Consider the following 22,224-nt stretch of genomic DNA (forward strand, 5'->3'; position numbering starts at 1 on the left):
CCCTCGTCACTACTCTCCACACTCCTCAAAGAACCATTATATCACTCACTCCCCGAACAAAGACCCCAGAGGGAGAGAAAGAGGGTGAGCAAGAGAGAAAGAAAGAGAGGAGGCCAGCAGCTCAGCTCTCCTAATCGATAAGAGTGGCCCACATGGAGCTTTGAAAGCTAATCAATACTTTCTTTTTTCTCCTCCCTTTTTTTTTTAAATCATCCGTTTTAGCTGCTGACTCTGACAAAATGTAGCAGTGACGCTGAATTAGGGAGAAGGGGAGGAGCAAGATCTCTGATCATTGCTCTTGAGATGAAAGTGAGAAGACAGAGACAAATAAAGAAATTAATGTGAATGTTTGGAATCGTTTTTTTGGAAGAAATGTGTGATTAGATTTTATTAGCTACAAATACCAATGAAAAACATCCTGTTCAAGTTGTTTTGACGGTGGAAGTTCAGGTTGACTTTTCATTGTCTTATGGTAAAATTTATATAGTAGTTAAACCAATTTCTGTCCTCAACCTGTTTTTTGAGTTTTTCAAATGAATAAATTTAATAAGTTTACACATTGCAAGCATAAAAAGTACACAATTTACAGCCGCTGAGCAGTACAACATTGCAAATTGAGGGATTTGCAGCCAAGGAAGCTTGATTAATTTGAATGTTTTTGTGATTTTAGTGAGAGTCATGTAGTTTTGTGTGTGTGTGTGTGTGTGTGTGTGTGTGTGTGTGCCAAGGTTTGTCTTGGCAAACCTGACAACAGTTCACTTCCGTTTGTAGCAACTCTTGATTTGAGACCAGAAGATTTGAAGAGATTTTTAACCAGGTTGTGCACTGGCTCTGGCATCAGCACCTATTTCTCATATTTTATAATGATATTTCCTTTCCTCCCCTCTGGGCTTTTTCTAAAGAGACTCCTCAAGGCCAGGCAGTCAATAGGTAACATCTTACACATTTCTTTGATTAATTATTCGACTACATTATTGACTGAAGTAACAGTCTTATGTGCTTCTGCCGCTGTATGTGCACCTGATGTGAGCGCTAAAAAGTTTAGTGCGGTAAATGAAGTGTCCTCTACTGTTTCATAGTTGCTGATGTTCTCTCTCTTACACACACATACACACACAACAGGCAATGACCTGAATTTGCTGCTCGACTGCTGTGTAATACTCCAGCTGACAAGACCCCCCTTGTAGCTAAAGAGAGGACAGTGTTCCCATCCCCCTCCTTTTTCGCACTCTTTCTCAGGCTTTTTTTTCTGTCTAATCTGTACAGTTCCCACCCTTTTAAATCTACCTCTGAACAATGTGAACGCGCACATACATGTGGTCCAGCCGGTCTCTTGACGACCCGACTCGCTCTTCACACTTCTTTCTCCCTCTTTCTTCCCTGGTGTGTTTGTGAATGGACAGTGAAGCGTAGTTCTAGAACAAGCTATCGAAGGAAAACAAGTAGCTTGTTTATTTGCACAGATGATTGTGTACTGGATGTGGTAATTAGCTTTCGCTTCCAGCTTCTCTTGTTAATTTGTTGGGCTCGCCACCTCCCAGTCTTTATTAGTTGTCTAACAAGGCTTTTTCATGTAAATACAAGCCCATGAAACGGCAATTAACCTCCCAAATAGGTATAAACCACTGATCAGGCGACAGGATATTGACAAGGCCTTACTCGGCCCAGTTAGCGCCCAGGAGGGGGGACAGAAGCGAGAAAAGGAGGAGGTGGAGGAGGCAGAAAGAAGGAGGTACAAAAAAAGAAGAAGGAATAAGCAAACAAATCCCATGGGTCTTTGTTTGTTGTGTCTATGGCAGGCCTATTGTTTTGCTCCCTATTAAACTTTGACCTTTAGGCACAAGAGTGGGAAAATTGAATTCCAAATGACAGCTGGAGGCAGAGGGATTTCAGACGGACATGGGAAAGGCGTTAGTTTGGTAATATATGAGGAGGAAGAATGAAAAATTGGGCTTTGAACCTGTGCCGTGGTGTTGTAGTGAGATTCCTTCACACTCGCATGTAATCATACGAGTTGGTTCTCGTTTGTAGTTTCTGTCTTCTTTTGTGTATGTGTAACATGCTGACTTTTTTATTAGTGGTTGTGTGGGTTTTCAATGCCCAGTGCTTACGTCTAGAAGTTAGGCATGTCAAAGGTCAATGTAATGTAGATAAATCTCAACAACAGATGGGTCCAAAAACCTTTGAGATCTGTGGTGCTATTTAGAATTTGTTCCTTTCTTATTTTCCTGAAAGTTGTAATAGTATATTATCATTCACATTTAAAGACTGGGTACACATCTTCAGCGTAAAAGTTGACAAAAAAAACTTTCTTTCTTTTATTTTTACTTTTTTTGTATATTTTTTTTCTAAATCTTTATTGTTTGCTTTAAAATTTAAACCCCAGATTTTTTTTTTACTTGATTTGCTGATGAGTTATTAATTAGCATGTGAACACATAGCTTTTAATAATTGCATTTTAAACAATAATTCAACCCAAACCAATCTTTTTTTATTCTATTGGGGTATTTGTTAATAATTTAGTTATTATTAATTTATCTTTGCTTGTATTTTAGTTTATGTTTTAATTCTTTAGTTTACATTTTTTTTTTTTATGTTGTTATTTCACCCGCTGGAATGTACTTTTATTTAGGTTTTAATTTCAGTAGGCAAGGCAGAGTTTCTCATAATTTTCATTTGATATTTGTTTGCCAATCACATGTGAGAAACAAGCAGAATGCATTTAGGCTTGTAGATGTGGTCCAGACGATCTGCAAAAATTTAATTCTGAGTTAAATCTGAGTTGCAGAATGACGGTGGATGGTGATTTAAGTGACTTTGAGCATGGCATGGTTTTTAGCGCCACATGGTCTGGTCTGAGAATTTTAGAAAATTCTGTTTTACTGGGATTTTGATTTTGACCCATCTTTAGGGTTTACAGATAATGCTCAGATAAAAACAAAATACCCAGTGCGTGGCAGTTCTGATGGCAAAAATATCTTGCTGATGCCAGAGGTCAGAGGAGAATGACCAGACTGGTGCTGTAATGTTGAACTTGAAGCATGTAAGTTACAGCAGCAGAAAACCACACCAGGTGCCAAGATAGGGAAACTAAAGCAACAATTTACATAGGTTCACCACAATTTGGAGTAGAATTCTAGAGAAAGGTTGTCTGGTCTGATGAGCTCCAATTTCAGCTACAGCATTCAGATGATAGGGTCAGAAGTTAAGTTTAAAAACCTTAAACATGGATACTTGCCTTGCCTTGTATCACTTTAGGCTCTTGGCACCTAAATAACCCCAAATGTTCTCTGGAATTCTACTTCAAATTGTGGTGGAACCATAACGATTGCTTTCCCTTTATGACCGAGCAAACCCATCTTGCAGCAGAAAATTGCATCAAAATGTCACTTCAAAGATCTGAAACTGGTTTATTGTTAAATGACAATGAGTACACTATACCCAAATACCCAATACCCAAATGTCAATCTCAATCCAACAGAGCTTTTCTTTGGGATGTGATTGAATTGTTTTACCATTCATCCTATGTCTAAAACTGACCACATTGGCATGCGGTACACATGATACGATCCGCAAAACCTACACATTACCTCTATTCAAATCCATCTCTCCTGCATCTGCTGTCCTTAGCTATCTGGCAACAAGATGACACACTACACTGGAGCTGTTCTGGGATCACTAGCTTTACAGATCTCAGCTGTTGTGACATAGTTGGATCAAGATGCGTCCCTCTGCTAGATTTATCCATGGTTTTGTGTAAAGTACGACCCCAGTGCTAAAGAAAAGGTGAGGAGGAGAGCTTGAAAGTGGGATTTGGAGGGCCACATAATCTGAGGGAAGGTGTGATACCTGCAGACCAGTGGATCAGATACTGCTGTCAACTGCAAGAGGAGCCCAGATCTGCTGTCTATCAGACAAATGCAGGAGATAGGGAGGAGCGGGAGCGAGATGGAGCTTAGACGGATCAGGTCTGGCTGTCTGTGTGGGCTGCATTGAGGGAAGCGCAGAGACATCTAAATGAAGAGTTAGAAGAAAGACAAGCAGTGACATGGAGCAGTCAAAGTGGAGGAGAGGCTGTGAGCTCTGAGATTTATCAATTTGCAGCAAGACAGAAAGATAAAGAGAGAAAGAGAGAAAAAAGTGAATGAGGGTAAACTGACATTAAACTGTTTGGTCAGTCAGGGCGATTGGGACATTGAAGAGCTTTCACACCGGATGAAAGGATGTAAAGGTAGAAAAAATTGAGGGAGCGGGCCGATTAAATGAAAATCCATGTGGATGTATGAGATTGCTCATGCAAATCGGAAATATCTATCATTATTTACTCATTTTTACTTGGTTCAGAGCTATATGTGGTTATTATTTTTTGGAAACAAATAAAAGAAGTGAAGTAGATGGCAGATGGACCAATCAAACTGGAAAGAGAAAGAGTGGCTTGGAGGTTTAAGGTGCCTGTATGTGTTGTAGCTTCAACTGGTTAAGCAGGAGGAACAGGGTTAAATTAGGCAGAAAGCAAGGCTGCGAGATCCTGTCAGGATGCTGACCACTGCTCCAACCAGCTTGTATGCCAGACCTGGCATAGCCCACTGCCCCCCAGATCCTACTGTCAGCCCTCATGACCACACACACATAAGAACACACACCGACCCAACCAACACAATCACACTGACCAACATAAAATATAACACTTTAGGGTAAGAAGTCAAAAGTTATTGATAGATAGGCATTCTCAAATATACTTTGAGATTCACACTTCTGATTAGACTAAGTAATTAATTTGTATTTATACAGCAGATTTATCACAGCAAGGCTAGCCAAAGTGCTGAACATACACATGCAGTAAAAAAATCGGTTATTTTACGTTTTGTTTTTTTGTTAAACGTAAAATAATATATGTTAAATTACAGAAATTTAAAAATATAGGGGTGTAAAAATGTACTGTTTTTTTCAGTGCACCGCGATGCAGACGCAAACAATTCGGTATCGGTTCAGTAATAATCATAACCGGTTATTATGTCCTGATGTAATTTATCTCATATATGATATATTGTGGTAGCTTACTATGGCAAGGGAGGAGACCATGAGTAATTAAAACACTCCAACTTCTTAAAATGCAGAAACTCTGCACAATTTCCTGCGTGTGAGTTTGCTGGATGGTCTTTCACTGAAGCTGAAATTACAGCAGAAGTCCCAATTTCTTTATTTGGAGAAACTGAAAGTAAACTCCATTTCTCTCTCTCTTTCTCCCTCTCTCTCTTTCTCTCACTGTGGGCCTTAGACCTGTTGGCGTGAGGTAACTTATCCTCTCCTCTTGGCTGTTACACCGATACTTCTAGGTACAGCGTGTCTGCAAAGTGAGTTTTATCCTCTGGGTCTATCGTGGATCAGCTGTGATCGCTGCCGCCGTTTATCAGTATTCATCAGTGAACAGCACCAGAGCGTTAGAGCCAATCGCAGCCCTTTCTGTTGAGCGCGTGACCAATCAGAGTTATGTAAGGACTCACTTGACAAAGCACAGAAAGCGAGCAGGATGTTTATATTTGTTAATTTGCTATAAATGCTCAGGTTGTTCTGTGCATGTACTTGAGTTTTTAAACATACAGTTCATATATCTGACTATTTGACAAAATTCTGACAAAACTGTATTACACATAATATATAAATATAAATATATTAATAAATTTGAATACACAAATTGTTGGGCTGTGAAGTAAAATATAAAATTGTGTGTGGAAATTATTGTCAATGCACCGTGATGCATAGAATTGAACCAAAGGAATTGAACTTCATTGACAACATGATAATCGTAATTGTAACCGAACCGGGAGACCAGTGTAAGTTCACACCTCTAGTAAAATAACAGACGTTAAATTAGAAAAATTTACTTAAAATTAAATTTTCGGTAAATTTCTGTAATTTATTGTTTTTTATTTTACAAGAAATTTCTGTAATTTAATGGCCATTATTTTTACATTTTTTTCTGGCACTCCAGTTTAAAAATTTTATTTATTTTATTTTTTTTGGTTCAAGATTAAAGTAAAAGTAAGAGGAATAAAAAAAATTAAAACAAACTGACAGAAAAACATAGGATTAAAAATACGCCTTTAACATTGTTTTAAAAGATAAAGTTGCAAGGCAGATCTCCAGAAGCAATCTATTCCAAAAACTAGCTAACACAAACTTTATTCTGGTTTAGTTTTATTATCTTATATAAATGTATTTACTCATGTTTTCATTGTCAGAACTCTTTTTTACTGATCTAAACTAATTAACCTTTTTGTAAGAAGCTTATTAATTTTATTTTAACATTGTTACCTTTAGGATGTGAAGTTCCTTTAAGTTTACACTTGTGCCAAAGTTTACTTTGGATTTAGCACAGATTAAAGTTCTGATCTGACTTGATGAAGTTCAGGCTGAGACTTTGTTAAATTAAGCGTCAATAAGAGGAGCTGTAGTGGAACGTTTTGGCAGTGGGGGGGCAGAGCGATTTAACATTAGCATTTCATTTAGCATATCCTGTGACACTTCAGGGGTTACAAATCGCATTAATAAACGCTTAATTACTTTAAAAGAAATTCCTCGGGCATTAATCGAATATTAATTACTGCTTATCGTTGTCTTTTAGTCATGCTTAATTGCATGTTTTTTCCCCTTATTTGAACTTCTCTTTCTTTTCTTTTTTCATTTGGAGGCCAAGTTTGTGTTTCAAGACAACAAAGCAAGCTAATAAAGCAGGGCAGTTTTTGTTTTAATGTTAGCCAGCCATATTCATCACGTTTGCGCTAAACAAAAGACCATTTCCATAAAACAATGAATCAGTGTGTCTTAAAGATGAATTCTCTGAATGAAAATGTGGGTGGTAAAATCTAAATACAATAGCCGAAACCTTTCTGAAGTTTATGCTTTTTCACTTAGCTCACAAAGGTGGCCGTTCTAACCTTCTTCAGGAGACAGCATGAAAACTTCCAGCGTATGTGAGTTCTCTGGTCTCATTTTTGCACACTGGGCATACAAGCACTCATAGCTCAGGCTCTCATCAATGGACTGAGTCTCTCAGGGCAATCACTCTTGATGTGTACACTGTGGCGTTTAGCCCTGTAGCCCCAACGGCCAGTGTCCCGTTCCACACGTATGGGTCATAATTCAAGCTGATTGGCCGTGCCTGCCGGAGGGCATTATTCTGACCCGTCCACTGCTGTAAATCACTGTGACTGAAGAGAGAAGTGATGAGGCTTGCTTTAGTTGTGTTTTGTGTGGAGGGTGTCTGCATAGGTTCCTGTTTTACACAGTTATGTAACCATGATATACGTTTTTGATTTGATATTGTTTTTCTATGAATTTGTTGTTATTGACATATAAATTAGCTTGGTTCATATAAAAAGACTTGGTGTTTTTTCGTGTAGCTCTGTACTCTGTATCCTGCAGGCAAATATTGTTGTCCTGGCCATCTTTGGTTGTCAAAGCATACATTTGAAAACATTTTGATCTTTAAAATAGAGTTAACAGTAGAGTGCATTAGTCCATCTCTGCTTTTTTCAGCTGCATTGATTTCACTAGTATCTTTCACATTAATTTTTCTCATAGGGAATTTTTAAAAGTCTTTTTAAAAACATTTAAGCCATTAACTAAGCATCCAGCTACAAGGAGGATCATAGCTTCACAAACCTTAATTTGAGGCCAATGTAAACCTGACAAAACAGAAAAAGCACAAAAAAATGTAAATATGAAGCTATTGACTTTAATGAGAGAAAGAGCTACAATCCCATGAAGCTTATGGATGACAAAGTTGAACTAAAATGTAAAAAAATATATTAATTTAAAGCTAAAAATTGTATCTATAGAAAAAAAACAAGTTTATAACAAAATGTGCTTAATACAAACGTTTAAGTATTTTGAGAGCTTGCTTGTTTATATCATCTGCTTTGCTTCATGGTAGTGGGCAGAGAGTTTACCAAAGACATACACAATGTGGGCGCCAAAGTGAAGAAAGCCTCGCCTTCCAGTAAGAATAGCCAGTTGTCAATCATTACAGCAAGGCAGTTCATTTGGGGAGGGGTCTGAATAGATTTGTTTGTTTGTTTGTTTCGGCAATCCCTGTTGTTTGGCAAATACAGAGTGCCTGGGCTACTTTTGACTTGAGAAAATGACATCATAGCATTTCCCATCACATCTTGTGTCCTTCGAATGTTGTCTTCCAGTCTTTGCTCAGGCTTCTTGTTCTTTCAGTGTTTTAAATCACATCATGGGGTTGCCATTGAAACCATGGTTACCATAAATTAGATTGGTGTCATGCCAACCTTTGTGCATGCACAGTACAGTAGGTGGAGCAAACTGGAAGTAGCATGTTTTAAACATAGATGTAGCTTAAGCAACAAAAGTAATGGGACAGGTCACTTTTTGTTGATCAGATTTTGTTGCTGATTTGAAATACGTAGTTTAGTTTCAAGTTCAGTGATTTTTTTCTCTCTCTCCCTATATCCCAATTATTTTAAATAGGCTTTAGTGAAGAGTGAACAGTGGAATGTTCGATCGGGATTTTTTTGCCCTCAAGTCAGAATCAGAGTCACTTGATTTTGAGTATCTACCGATATCGAAACTTAATTCAATATTTTTTTAATAGATAAAAAAATAATAAAAAAAGTGAAGAAACAGATCCAAGATACTCCTTATTTTTTCTTTAATTCACTTTATTTAAACATTCAACAACTCTCTTAACAAACAGAGCTCTTCTGTGAGGTAACTTGAACAATCAAGTAATAAATTCTTCTCTTTTGAACTCGTGGTTGCGAGTTATATATATTTAATTATATATATATATATATATCTAGTTGAAGTCAGAATTATTAGCCTTCTTTTGAATTTCTTTTTTAAATAATTCCCAAATGATGTTTAGAAGAGCAATGCAATTTTAAACAGAATGTCTGATAATAATTTTTTCTCTGGAGAAAGTCTTATTTTTTTTGTTTCGGCTACAATAAAAGCAGTTTTTAATTTTTTTAAAACCATTTTAAGGTCAAAATTATTAGCGTCTTTAAGCTACATTTGTTTTCGATAGTCTACAGAACAAACCATCAATATACAATAACTTAGCTAATTACTCTGACATGCCTAGTTAACCTAATTAACCTAGTTAAGCGTTTAAATTTTACTTTAAGCTGTATAGAAGTGTCTTGAAAAATGTCTAGTAAAATATTATGTACTGTTATCATGGCGAAGATGAAATAAATTAGTTATGAGAATTGAGTTATTAAAACTATTATGTTTAGAAATGTGTATAATTTTTTTCTATCCGTTAAACAGAAATTGGGGAAAAAATAATTAATAGTTATTCTGACTTCCACTGTATATATATATATATATATATATATATATATATATATATACACACACACACACACACACACACACACACACACACACACACACACACACACACACACACACACACACACACACACACACACAAGAGTCCTGATTGAAAGGTACCATCCGATTCTGATTGAGTCTGAAATCGCTTGATCGGGCCTTATTTCTAATCACGTTATATGATCTGGACAAACCTAAGTGAAAGTGAACAGACATGTTATGAAAGGGGCTTTGCTTTATTCGCGCTGACTCTTGTATTGGTCAATTTGTCTAAACCGCAATATGGTTAGTGTTGTTGTCAACACAAACAATGCTATGAAACTATTATTTAAATAAAAGGTGAAATAATGTGAAAAGATGGGTTTAACTAAAGTATATTCATTTAAGCAACAACCTGAGAACTAAAACAGCTCTGTATTTAAAGATGTTTAAGTTATTGTTAAAAATTTGTTTTCCTCAGTTTAACTTCTGGAACCCAGCTATTAAACTTAATGATCAAGAATGAACACAAATATTTGTATTGTCATTATTAGACATTATAACAATATGATAATTATTTTGAATTGGAATTATTTTCATTTATATTGTTTCAAAATATCACAGTTTACTAATCTACATAGATGATAAAATAGAGAAATTGTATTCAATTATGCTATTTTAGTAGCTGTCATTTCAGACAGTATTTATAATATATATATTTATTTTTACTATTATTTTTCTGTTCTTTTGCATCATCTAAATCTAATTCAGTTGTGAGCTGATTAACGGTTAAACTGTTAGTTAAACTGATTAACTAATTCAGTTGTGAGCTGAGTTCTTTTGACCATTACCATACAGCCTATGGTAGCTCACTAGGTTGAAAACAGAGACATTGTCTTCAAGAACATGGAGTTAAATACTTCTATAATGATGCATAAACTCATAGGAACTCTTCTCCTGAGATACAATCAGTGCAAAACTTGAGTAAGGGACTCATTCCTAAGCTTAACTGAAGAAATTACCCAGTCCTCAAATGAGCAATAATCTACACATCTCTCCTTTGGGGTTGTTGAAGACGGGGGACAGGAAAAAGAGAGCGATAGCGTTACCGAGCCAGCTAGTAAGAGTGTGAGAAAGAGACGGAGCTCACCAGCCAACGATTATCCTCTAATTAACACTGATGTCTTCCCCATGGACAACGTCCCATTCCATCAGCACACTGGCACGTCTTAATGTTAGGCGCTAACTGCCTCCTTCACATATGTCAGTCCTCGTTAAGGGACTCTGCTATGCGATAATGCCCTCTCACTTAATGGCTTGTAAAAGATGGTTAACACTTACAATTTGGCGTCTGTTTCGTGTCTGTGTGAGATGACACGCGAGCGATGACGGAGGACACCGCAGGGGGACATAATTGCATGGGGATGGAGCAGAGGTTGCGCTGCTGGAAATCACACAGTCCTCCTGCTACAGGGTTTGGCTACTTCCACCTCAGTCACAATAACCTGATCAGTCTACTCGAACACACTCTACACGTATTTGCAAACTGAGGAAGAGCAGCTGAGTGATAATTACTGGGCTTTTTCAGGCTCAGATGCTACCATTTAAGTGTACTTACATAAAATCAGATGTTTTTCAAATGTTGCCATCTAGTTTGAATAGTTGATCATTTGCATGTAAAGCAATGTCACAGATTTTTGACATAAGAATTTGCACATTTCTAGTACACACTGCATAAGGATTTTTAAACAAATTTATTAATATGAAGGATAGTTAAGTGTGAATTAAACATCTGACACATGCACATGAGACAGTTGCGGCAAAATCGAATGCTGAATTGAAACTTTTTAAACTCCTGAAGCAATATTGGAGTTACTTTTACACACTGGAGGAAGGACGACACCTTGGCTGAAGTATTTCTGTTAGACAGGTAATGTTCTGTTTTAAATATTTGAAAATTTTAGCTTCACGCAGAGAGGATGCAGATGTTGTTGTTACTAATTAGTTACATGCACAGACGTGTTGTTCGGCCACTGAAATCTCCCGTTGAAAGATTGATGTGATAATTTTCAGTTACATAAGGGCATTTTATAGCATCAATAATATAATTTTTTTTTAGTTTAACAACAAAACATCAGTGAGTACCGCTATTCTGCCTAGCCTGCTTCACTAAGCAGAAGTTGGTTTTATATTCACATTGGGTCATTTCTGAACAATGACAGCCTGTGACGCGCTCCCGATATTGTTTACCTTGCTACTCTGAAATAGCATGCAAGTACGGCTTAGTACTGAGTGAAATTCCTGCATGCCGCTGGGCAAACCACTACATTACACTTCTAACTGGCGAATCACATGAACTAGTGGGTTGTGTCATGATGGGCGCATTTGTGATTTCAGGAGGCGTGGCTTTGAAACAGTCCCCCCCCTGCCCTTCAAAGCTAATGCTAACCGATTAGCATTTTGGCAGATCACCTACTGCACCTTTAAGATGAGTATTTTTAAACTTAGCAGAGGTGACAAACGTCACACAGCAACTTTTCAATATTTAATCAAGTGATAAATCTTTATTTTTCTTCACAAAGTGAAGATCTGGGGGCAGCGTGGTTGCTCAGTGGGTAGAGATGTTGCCTCACAGCAAGAAGGTCGCTGTTTTGAGCCTCGGTTGGGTCAGATGGCATTTGTGTGTGGAGTTTGCGTGTTCTCCCTTTGTTTGCGAGTTTCTGCTGAGTTTCCTCCGGGTGCTCCGGTTTCCCCCAAAAGTTCAAAGACATGCACTATAGGTGAATTAGATAAGCTAAATTGTCCATAATGTATGAATGTGAATGAGAGTGTATGGGTGTTGCCCAATGATGGGTTGCAGCTGGAAGGACATCCGCTGTGTAAAACAATTGCTTGATAAATTGACGGTTTATTCCACTGTGGCGACCCCAGAATAATGAAGGGACTAACCCAAAAAGAAAATAAATGAATGAGAGTGAAGATCCTAACCCTTACAAGGTTTTTGTAGATTCGTTCGAGTGGGTTGTTTTTCCACATGCCACAAACAGAAGTTTTTCTGGGAATTCCCAGCTATGCAGATTAAGTCGATTGCTTTATCCTTTGGATGTATAAAAACATGTCCAAAATATTTTTTATTCTTCTATTAACTAATATCGACACCACTCTGAAACCACAAGGCCATCCTTGAACTCTCTTCCTTTCTCTCTCTCTTTCTCTTATTTTTAAAATTTTGAAAAAAATGAATTGTCGTCACTATAACCACTCTATAACCACTCTGAATAATTTGTATATTTTACAGTTTATAAACCGGTTTATGTCATTCATTCAAATTATTTAAATCTTAAAATTATTTATTTTGTCAACTATTTCTATTTGAGCATATAATCAAGGTTATTTGATATCTTTTAGTCTTACACATTTTTTTTCATTATCATTTGATGCATGTTTTCAAATATATATATTAAAAAGGACTTAGATTTCAGTACATTTCTTCCTATTGCCCAACTTTTTTTCTGCCATGTCCTTTTCTTGAGAATGGATATAAGACAGAGCACTTTAGAGCCCCTTAAAACAGTCTGCATTAACAATCAATAACGCACATCCGTAAAGAGCAGTAATCATACCTAAATGTCATTTGCCCTTGATGAACAAATGGCTGAGTAGGGCGACTTTTAAGTGCCCCTCTTTAAGTTTAGTCCTCAGATTAATCCGTCTCTTTAAAAGCAAGGAAAAAATCTCCTCTCTTAATCAAGCATTAAGACTGAAGGCAATGCAGCAGAGGAAGAGAGCGAATTATTTTTTTTCTTATAGTAACTAATATCGACACCACTCTGAAACCACAAGACCATCTTTGAACTCTCTCTCTCTCTCCCTCTCTCAGAGAATGTCCTTCTTATAACAACAATAAAAGCGTGCAAACAATTTTTGTGTGGATTTCCTACTTGCCACTGTCAGTGCATTTGGCCCCTCTTCCTCTCCCCCCACTCTATGCCTCCTTGATTGAGGGCTAATGAAAAAGCTGTCCCGAGTGCCGCCGCCTCCCTGTATCCATTAAGAATAATTAGACGGGAACAATTTTGATGCCTGTAACCTCGGCGAGTGTGGCTAATGGCGTTATAAATTGCTCCTTGTCCTGGGTCTTGCTTGCGCGTCGTAGCGCAACAGTGGCGCGGAGGGCGCTCTGCGCTTAATTCAAAAGCACTCTGTCAACAGCGCTGATTTGTGTGCTAAATGAGAGCGTTTAAAACAACAGCGGCAGCTCATGCATCCTAATGCCGATGGCAGGAGTGGGTTCGATAAAGAGGCTTGTCCGCTGTAATTAGCTACGACAAACGGTGCAGGATTAAGAGAACGGCATTCAAATGGACCCCTGTTTCTCTTGCAGCGTATGTGCCAACCTCTAGGTCATCTCTGCATATGCCTGCGTGAACTTGTCTACAATTCTCTAGAGCAGAGGGAAATGATGTAACTGACTGATTTGATAATTACGGGTTTTAATATAGCTAAATTATGTGTATACATGCTGAATTGTTCTCAAGTGATAGACGGCAGTACAGAAGAGAGACGAAACCATTGGGACTTTAAAAGGTGTTCAATACGCCTGTAAAATGCATGCTGACAAGATTAATTGAGCATTACAAATGGTAAACTCTGAACCCGAGATGTCTCGTGAAAACACACATTCCCTTTCCCTCGTCTTGGTCCACTTCCACGTGCCTTGCCATGCAAAAATGACTTGATGGGCAGTTAAATGCAGGGGTCGAGGGTTAAATGAACACTGTTGTTTATGAGGATGTGGTGTGAATCCATTTGCATTCTAATTTCCCCCCTTTCTCCAAAGGCACACATACACGCGCACACGTGCACGCGGCCCTGTTAGGGAGATGGGGGGTTTTGGCGGACGGCTTGTTTTAAAATCCCATTATCAAGTTATTTATGGAATTCACAGCCTGACAACTCTGCTGACCTTGTTTTGTTAAACATGAACCAGACATGATTTCAGCACACTGCGCTGCCTATTAGCTTTTGTTTCCAATAGCCTTAAAATGTCAGCAACTTCAATCACCCCCGGGGAAGCTCCTGCGTATATGGGCTACGGTACCGTCTGGACTCATTCGGACTCTCCCAAACCCTGACCGGATGTTTTCCACCTCGGTTTATTTACTTGCTAGTTGTTTTTGTCTCGAGGTTTTGATTTAAACTGACCCGATCGCTTCCCAATGGCATGCAGATTTCCTTGCGAGGTGGATTTTGCTTAAACATGTGTTCCTCTCTTCCATCTACTCATCAACAGTTCCTCTCACCTTACACACACACACACAAAAACGAAAGGATTATTCAAAGCAACTCTTGTTTATAACACGTAAGCGATGCAGCTAAGGTGGGGAAGTGTGAGGATTGCAAGGTTGTATGCAAAGTTTGATTTCACCTTCTGCAAGAGGGGAGAGAAGGTAGGTAATAACCCTATAAATATTCTCTGACTCTCTGACCTCCATGTGCACTTGTTAGCAGTACATGCTGTGGTTTCATTGGCCATCGTACATGTGACAGGGCCAGGCGAGGAACGATTTTGCAGCAAGCTTGAGAGCGAAGCTAGTAAATTAAACAACCATATCTGCCGAAAAAACACATTAGCTAGTTTTTCAAAGAGCACGGAATTGTGAGAGGGGTTTTCGGAACAGATGCGGCACGATAAACTTTCTTTTAGCGATTGTTCTTGTTAATTGACTCCCATTAGCAGAGAGGAATAGCACAACAGCTGTATTTGATTCTACATTTGACTGTTTTCAAGGTGTCCTGAATGTTGTGCTGTTAAAACCGATGTGTAATTTATTTTGATGTTAAAATACTTTCTTCTACGCTTGCAGTAAGTGAGTGGGTTGATTTTGCTTAGAAGTGTAAATACTGTGACTTTGTGGTGCTATCAAAACATTGTTGTTTGTTTAAGCAGGCGACTTACAGTACACAACCAACAATACACATTTGGATGCTGTAAACATTAGCAGGCAAAGTTTAGGCACCACTCTTTTTAGAAGTATTGCAGAAAATACAAACGATCAATACTCTTATGTATTGACGTCTAACTCCCCATAAAACACCTGAGAAGTAGCAAGCATTGGAGGTTTAGGCTAATATTCATAGTTACTCCTAGTGAAACCTTTTCCACCACCCAAATATGTCTTCCATTATTCAGAAGAGCCCCAAGCTGTAGGCAGGAACAGATTAAATCCCCCTCACACAGCAGATATCCTGCCAGAGCATCTCTCCACTACCACCAGGCCTTCAGCTAAAAGCTATTGCAGGCTACTGTGAAGATACGCAGATATGTGCCAAGATGCTTGTAGTCTTTTTCTTATTATTCTGTTGCTGGGGAACCGAAAGGTTAACTGCTTGATAAATGAACTCCCACTTTAAGTAGGAGCAGGTCTGCGTAAATATATTTAACTTTGCTATATATATTGTTTAGCACAGCCTGATGCGGTTTTCCTATTTCCACTTTATTTAAACTCTGTGTAACCGTCTGTGATGCATCAAGTTTTGTATTGATTTTTGTTTGACCTATTATATTTGAAACTAAGGGTGCTTTCACACTTGGTTCAATTGCTTGGATCGTTCCCAAGTTGATTGTCCCCCCTTGCCACTTTCTTGGTTGTTTTTTTTTTTCGTCTGAACCCTGGTACGCTTGCGTCATCGAGCTGCTGTTGTGTGTACGGCTGTTGCTAGGTCACAGCCACAAAAGCAAAGCAGCAAAATGCAAAGACGTCCTCACATCGTGGTCGTTTTGCTTTTATTGAATCTTTTGGTTTTGGACAAATAGAAAGCGACTCGCGTCCATCTGCTGCAAAAATATTATTAACATTTAGAATATCACGCGATGTCTGCAGAAGCTGTTTTTGGAGGAGATAAATAGACATTCTCACTGTGTTTGCCCTGGCTCAGTTACAGTTACAGTATGTGATACACAGACACACACACATGAATGAACGTGATGAAAACCATAGTTTGTTGTACAGTTGGCAGTTCACTTTCGGTATTTGGTATGATTGCATTCATACCAAAAGTGAACCGGACTAGAGTTTGCGTAAACCATACCCCAGACCACCTCTTTCAGGGGGACTCGAGAACGGTTCATGGGTGTGCACCCTAGTTCAAAAGACACATTCACTCTAGCTAAACGTACCATACTCTGACTTCACACGGACTCAGGTACGGACCGAAAGTGCTAGTGTGAAAGCACCCTTAGACTGTCTTGCTTAAATGTTTTGACTTGCAGATGTACATTTCATTTCTATATACTTCAAAATGTTTTAAATGGTTAATTCAGTGTGCAGTGCATGACAATGTGGTGCAACAGAGAATTTGCATTACACTAAATGATGAAAACATCACTCTGAATGACTAAACTTGTACTTTAGCTTTTATATTACACTCAAAATATTATTCATTGGATTTACTAAAAAGTTTAAGGGTAAGTGGTTGCAAACAATTTATATGGGCTAACAAATTAAATTTAGTAATGTTCAACTTAATTTATTTGTATAAATTCAGCCCATATAAATTGTTTGCAACCACTTACCTTAAAACATTTTAGTAAATCCAATAAACATCTTTTTCTGTGTAGTCTGTCAAACTGATGCATATATCAAACAATACAAACAACTTGACCAGTAAAGTTTATCACAAGTATTCAATTTCAATAGTAAGTATTTCTGTTCACCGAAACAGCTGTCAGTGCATCTCCCACTGCCAAAGCATTTAGACCCCCCTAAAAACTCTAGCAATCTCAGATTAACTTAATAATTGTGGTAAAACATCACAACAGTAATTTTCTTATGTAACAGTTTTTTTTTAAAGATATTATATTATATTATATTATTCATTCATTTTCTTTTCGAATTAATCACTTTATTAATCTGGGGTCACCACAGCGGAATGAATCGCCAACTTATTCAGCACATTTTTACGCAGCGGATGCCCTTTCAGCTGCAACCCATCACCGGAAAACATTCATTCACACTCATTCACACTCATATACTATGGACAATTTAGCTTATCCAATTTACCTATACCACATGTCTTTGGACTTATGGGGGAAACCAGAGCACCCAGAGGAAACCCACTCGAACACAGGGAGAACATGCAAACTCCACACAGAAATGCCAACTGACCTAAGCGAGGCTTGAACCAGCAACCTTCTAGCTCTGAGGCGATCGTGCTACCCACTGTGCCACCGTGACACCCTATATTATATTATATTATATTATATTATATTATATTATATTATATTATATTATATTATATTATATTATATTATATTATATTAATTTTATGGATTGATAAAATAACAAAATTACTAAGACAAATCTAGTGATGCAGGGTGATTGGCATGTATTTGAATGACATTTGATAAAGACACTTTACAGTAAATCACAAAACTGTGATGGCAGCTGCGACTTCTGTCTCTGCTGTGACTTGTGTCTCTGAGATTTATTTGTGTCTGTGTTTTACTGTGTCCTCACAACAAACTTCAAGCAGTTCTCCTGCTGCTGAGGGACTTTCTAGTGTCTAATGCTCCTCCCTTACTCAGTTTAGAAGCTTCTTTACTGCCATCTCCACCATGGGGACAGTAGCAGCTCTTCTGCCCCACCTCTCTCTTCCTGTGCCCTGTTTCAGGATACCTCTTCAGGGGAGACGCTCCCCCTAAACACCCGCCTCCATGCTCCTTTGTGTTGTGTAGGCCCAAGGCAGCACAAGACTACATCAAATACAATACTTTTTCAACATTTATTTGCTACGTGGCAACATCCTTTCCCATGTGTGTCCTTATTCGCTGCCACCCTCTTGTACATTCTCAAAATGTTTTTCAACTCTTCACTGATGCTTTCTAAATTTGTGACACTATCTTTCATAGATGAATCTTTACCAGTTGGCTTTTCAGAAAGTTAAATTCGTGAGCACATTTTCAATATCCTTGAAACGGATGTGTTTTATTTTCCAGTTTTTTTTTTCTACTGTAGAAAGCATGATTCAGGTGTGCGCACTGTTGAGAGTTTAATTGAATTGAGATTGGTTTTAAAATTCAGTATGAGTTTAAGATGAAATATATTCATGTGAACACAGTAGGTGGCATTTTTGCAATAAAAAAATAAGTTATTTTCAAAGAAAATCAGTTCTTTCATTGGATTTTTTTTGTAACATCCATTACAGGGGTGTATTGATATAATATACATTATATTGAAATAACATAAAATAAATACATATCTGGAATGAAAACTATATGATTTGGTTTTCTCTGAGAATCAGCTTTTACTGTACTATGTAGGTATAAATACAATTCACCCACCCCCATCACCCACCGCACCCCCATCACCCCCCCCCCCCCCCCCCCCCAAAAAAAAAAATCTGTTATCTTTTACGCTCCTTCATGCTCTTTAAAAGGGTTTGAGATAGATAGATTTCAGACAGAACTGAAATTTTTGGATGAACTAACAATTCAATGCCATTTGTAATTTGTTAGTAATTGTATTATTGTGTGTTCAGTATTGCGATATTTATTGAAAATTACATGACAGTATTATCACACCTTAGTATCCAGGCAGCTATTTTGGGCTATTCACTATGTTTAATGGGCAAATATCAAAATCCATTTTTTTTCAGTAGCTTTTTTCAGAGTCATATTTAACTGATTTATTTCAGATTTCAACAGAATTTTCCCATAAATGCTACTCTCAAAACATTTATTTATTTTTTTAGGTTGACCCATATGCACATAGAGCAGGGGTGTCAAATTCAGTTCCTGAAGAGCTGCAGCACTGCATAGTTTAGTTGCAACCCTCTTCAACACACTTACCTGTAGATTTCAAACAACACTGAACGACTTAGATTGATCAGGTGTGTTTAATTAGGGACGGAATTAAACTGTGCAGAGCTTTGAGTTTGCGTATGTGCAGAGTTTGACACCTGTGACATAGAGTGCATTCTCACTTGTATGTTTCATGCCCATGTTGTTTCTGTGGATCCAGAGTTTCTAATGGCAACAGCTGTGGTTCAATGACTTTACCAAAATGGGAATTAATCAGCCATATTGTAAGTAGTTCTCTTTCCCATTCATAATACTTAAATATGTGTCTTGTTGTGTATTTTGCTTTACATTTAGCTTTTTAACTTCTAAAAGATGCATCTTACCTTATCTGCATTCATTCATTTAGTCATTCATTTTCTTTCAGCTTAGTCTCTATTTAATTGGTCGCCACAATGGAATGAACTGGCAACTATTCAGGCATATGTTGTATGCCGAGGATGTCTTTCAAGCTGCAACCCAGTACTTGGAAACACCCATTAACACTCATTCACACATAGATACTCATACACTACAGCCAGTTTAGTTTATTCAGTTCACCTATAGCAAATGTCTTTGGGCTGTATGGGTAAGTGGAGCACCCGGAGAAAACCCACTTGAACACCTTATCTACATGTAATACAATAATACATATCCATTATCAATGAATTACATCAATAATTATCACGATATATATATATTTTTTTTTTAATAAAACGATAATGACAGTTCGATAATTGTTTGATAATATTTATGTACTATGAGTAACGCTACGCAGGCATTTTGCAGCCTACCCGTCCAGATGCTGCACACAGTACAAGTGTGCAGCCTACAATGTTAGTTGCACTTGGAGGGGTAAGAAAAAAATAAGGTAAAAAAGATCAGACATTCCAACACAAAACAGAGCAATGTGCACTGCAAACTGCACAGATGACTCGTGCCATCAAAAGCAGGCAACACCACAAACCTGTTTCATCATTTGAAACAATACACCACTGATGAAGATGCTAATAAAATTACAGACTAAAACAAGTGTTGGTAAACCAGCGCAACTACCCAGCAAAGTTTCATCTCATCATTTTCGAAAGCCTTGCCTTATGACAAAAACCCCCGATGAGTCAGAAGAAAGGTATGACAGACAACACAATCTCAAACGCATCTCAATGAACACTTGATGCTTGCTGTAAACTCAAGCTGCATTATTTAAGGGCATTTGTTACGACATTAATAGGAACTTTTGTTGTCAATCTTACGTTTCCTTAGTTCAGTTGGTCATCAAATAATCGTTAGCTTCCCGAAATAAAATAGTCTATAAATTAAAGTATATTTCACCCTAAATTAACCACACTCATAAAGGACAGTTCATCCAAAACTGAAAACTCTGTGACCATTAACTCACCTTTTACTTGTTCCAAACCTGTTTTATTTATTTATTTTGATGTTGAACAATAATATCCAATAACTTGTAGGTCATGTCTTTGGTTTTTGAAAACTTAAACTGTAAATGGTGAATTAAGATTGTTCTTTTGTTTATTATTTTATTATTTATATTTTCAGACAGCTAAAACATTTCACAAAATGTGTTAAATCAGCTGCACAAAGAGATTGGCATGCTGAAAATCCTAAAAAATGAAAATCCCATAAATTTAATAGATTTAAAGATTTGACATTTATCGTGATAATTACCGATATCGACTGATATGAAAAAATCTATCATGATTTTTTTTTTTTTTTTGTCTTAATGCCCAGCCCTATCTATCATATATTTAAGGTAATTTACTGTAAGAAAAATTCACTCTGGAAGTCCTGATTTGCATCTTTGAGGATACTGCTTCTGTGTCAAACTAATGATGCATTTATTTCTTTTTCCATAAAATAACATAAACACTTAACTGGGCATCAAAAGAAATGGAGGAGACAAAACAAGAACAACAATAAAATGCTTAAGATGAGTGTAACAAATGAGTGTATTAGTTGAAAAGAGAACAAAGACATTTTATAGCTCCAAATTTCTAAAGAGAAGTGGCTCAGGCCAGGCAAGGATGGATCTTTTTAGTGTGAATGTGTCCATACTGTCAAGCGGTGTATGTTTTAAAATGTTTTGTGTTTGTCTATGCATGTACACAAACATATTGTTGCATTAAAAAATATATGTTAGGCGTAAAATAAGGTACAAAAATCATAAGTATTTTTAAAATTACAGCTAAATGTGCCATTTATTTCCAATTGCATGTTGCAACGATGGATGACCTTTTTTGTCCTTTATATTGCCATGAGATTTGCTCAACCTCACCCGGGTCTTATAACACAACCTGACAAGCAACAATTGTAAAGTATAGCAGAACACATCTGGGGTTAGTCACAGTGAAACTGTTGAAAATTCATTCTGTGCTGCCCTGCCTGAAGTACACGAATCTTCACGTCACTCTTAATATATGAGGCGAGGCATGTGATTAGTATATCAGACTTGCTGGTATATGAGCGAGACAGATGGGGGAACCTCTTGACTCGACCCCGAGCCCCCCTCCGCTCCTGGCATGCCCACTTTGTTTTCTGCTTCATCTGTCGTCTGTCTGGGTGCAGGAGGGATGGCTACTCTTCCTATGACCCCCCTCCTGCATCCTCACCTACCTGCCTACTGTTTGCCCCCCCTATGCCCTTAATAATGCATTAGATGGAGGCAGGAATCAGGCCTCTGTAGCCCCTCACCCAGATGCATCCAGCCTCTCTATTATTTAACATTTACACACACCTTCCAGCTCATCAGCAACTCAATATTTAATGTCTACACAATGAAAAAACACCTTGATTTCCTACTTTATTTATTTAGATTTGTGTGTTTTTTCCCCTCTCCCGGCTTGGCAGGACTTCTGTTGCTTCGCATAATAATTCTCTCTGCATATATATTGGAAGGTGTGCATGTATGTGTGAGTTTGCATGATGTGACTGAGAGCAAAACAAATCTGATGTCTGTGCACACTCACTTATAGTGACCAACACACAAACGCACACACAAGATGACCCCCACAACCCCGCTCTGT

General features: G+C 37.7%; 1 protein-coding gene and 1 long non-coding RNA gene across 35 annotated transcripts in view; one reads left to right on the plus strand and one right to left on the minus strand.

Moving 5' to 3' along the window:
* The window catches only part of LOC147840339 (uncharacterized), a 328,044-nt gene that overhangs the window by 223,700 nt on the left and 82,120 nt on the right, over window positions 1–22,224 (minus strand). The gene's annotated exons all lie outside the window — the stretch shown is intronic.
* Window positions 1–22,224, plus strand: part of LOC147840340 (uncharacterized) — a 357,076-nt gene that overhangs the window by 147,329 nt on the left and 187,523 nt on the right. The window lies entirely within an intron of this gene.

Source organism: Danio rerio, chromosome 16 (assembly GCF_052040795.2).
Source record: "Danio rerio strain M-AB ecotype USA chromosome 16, GRCz13ab, whole genome shotgun sequence".
Lineage (NCBI taxonomy): Eukaryota > Metazoa > Chordata > Actinopteri > Cypriniformes > Danionidae > Danio > Danio rerio.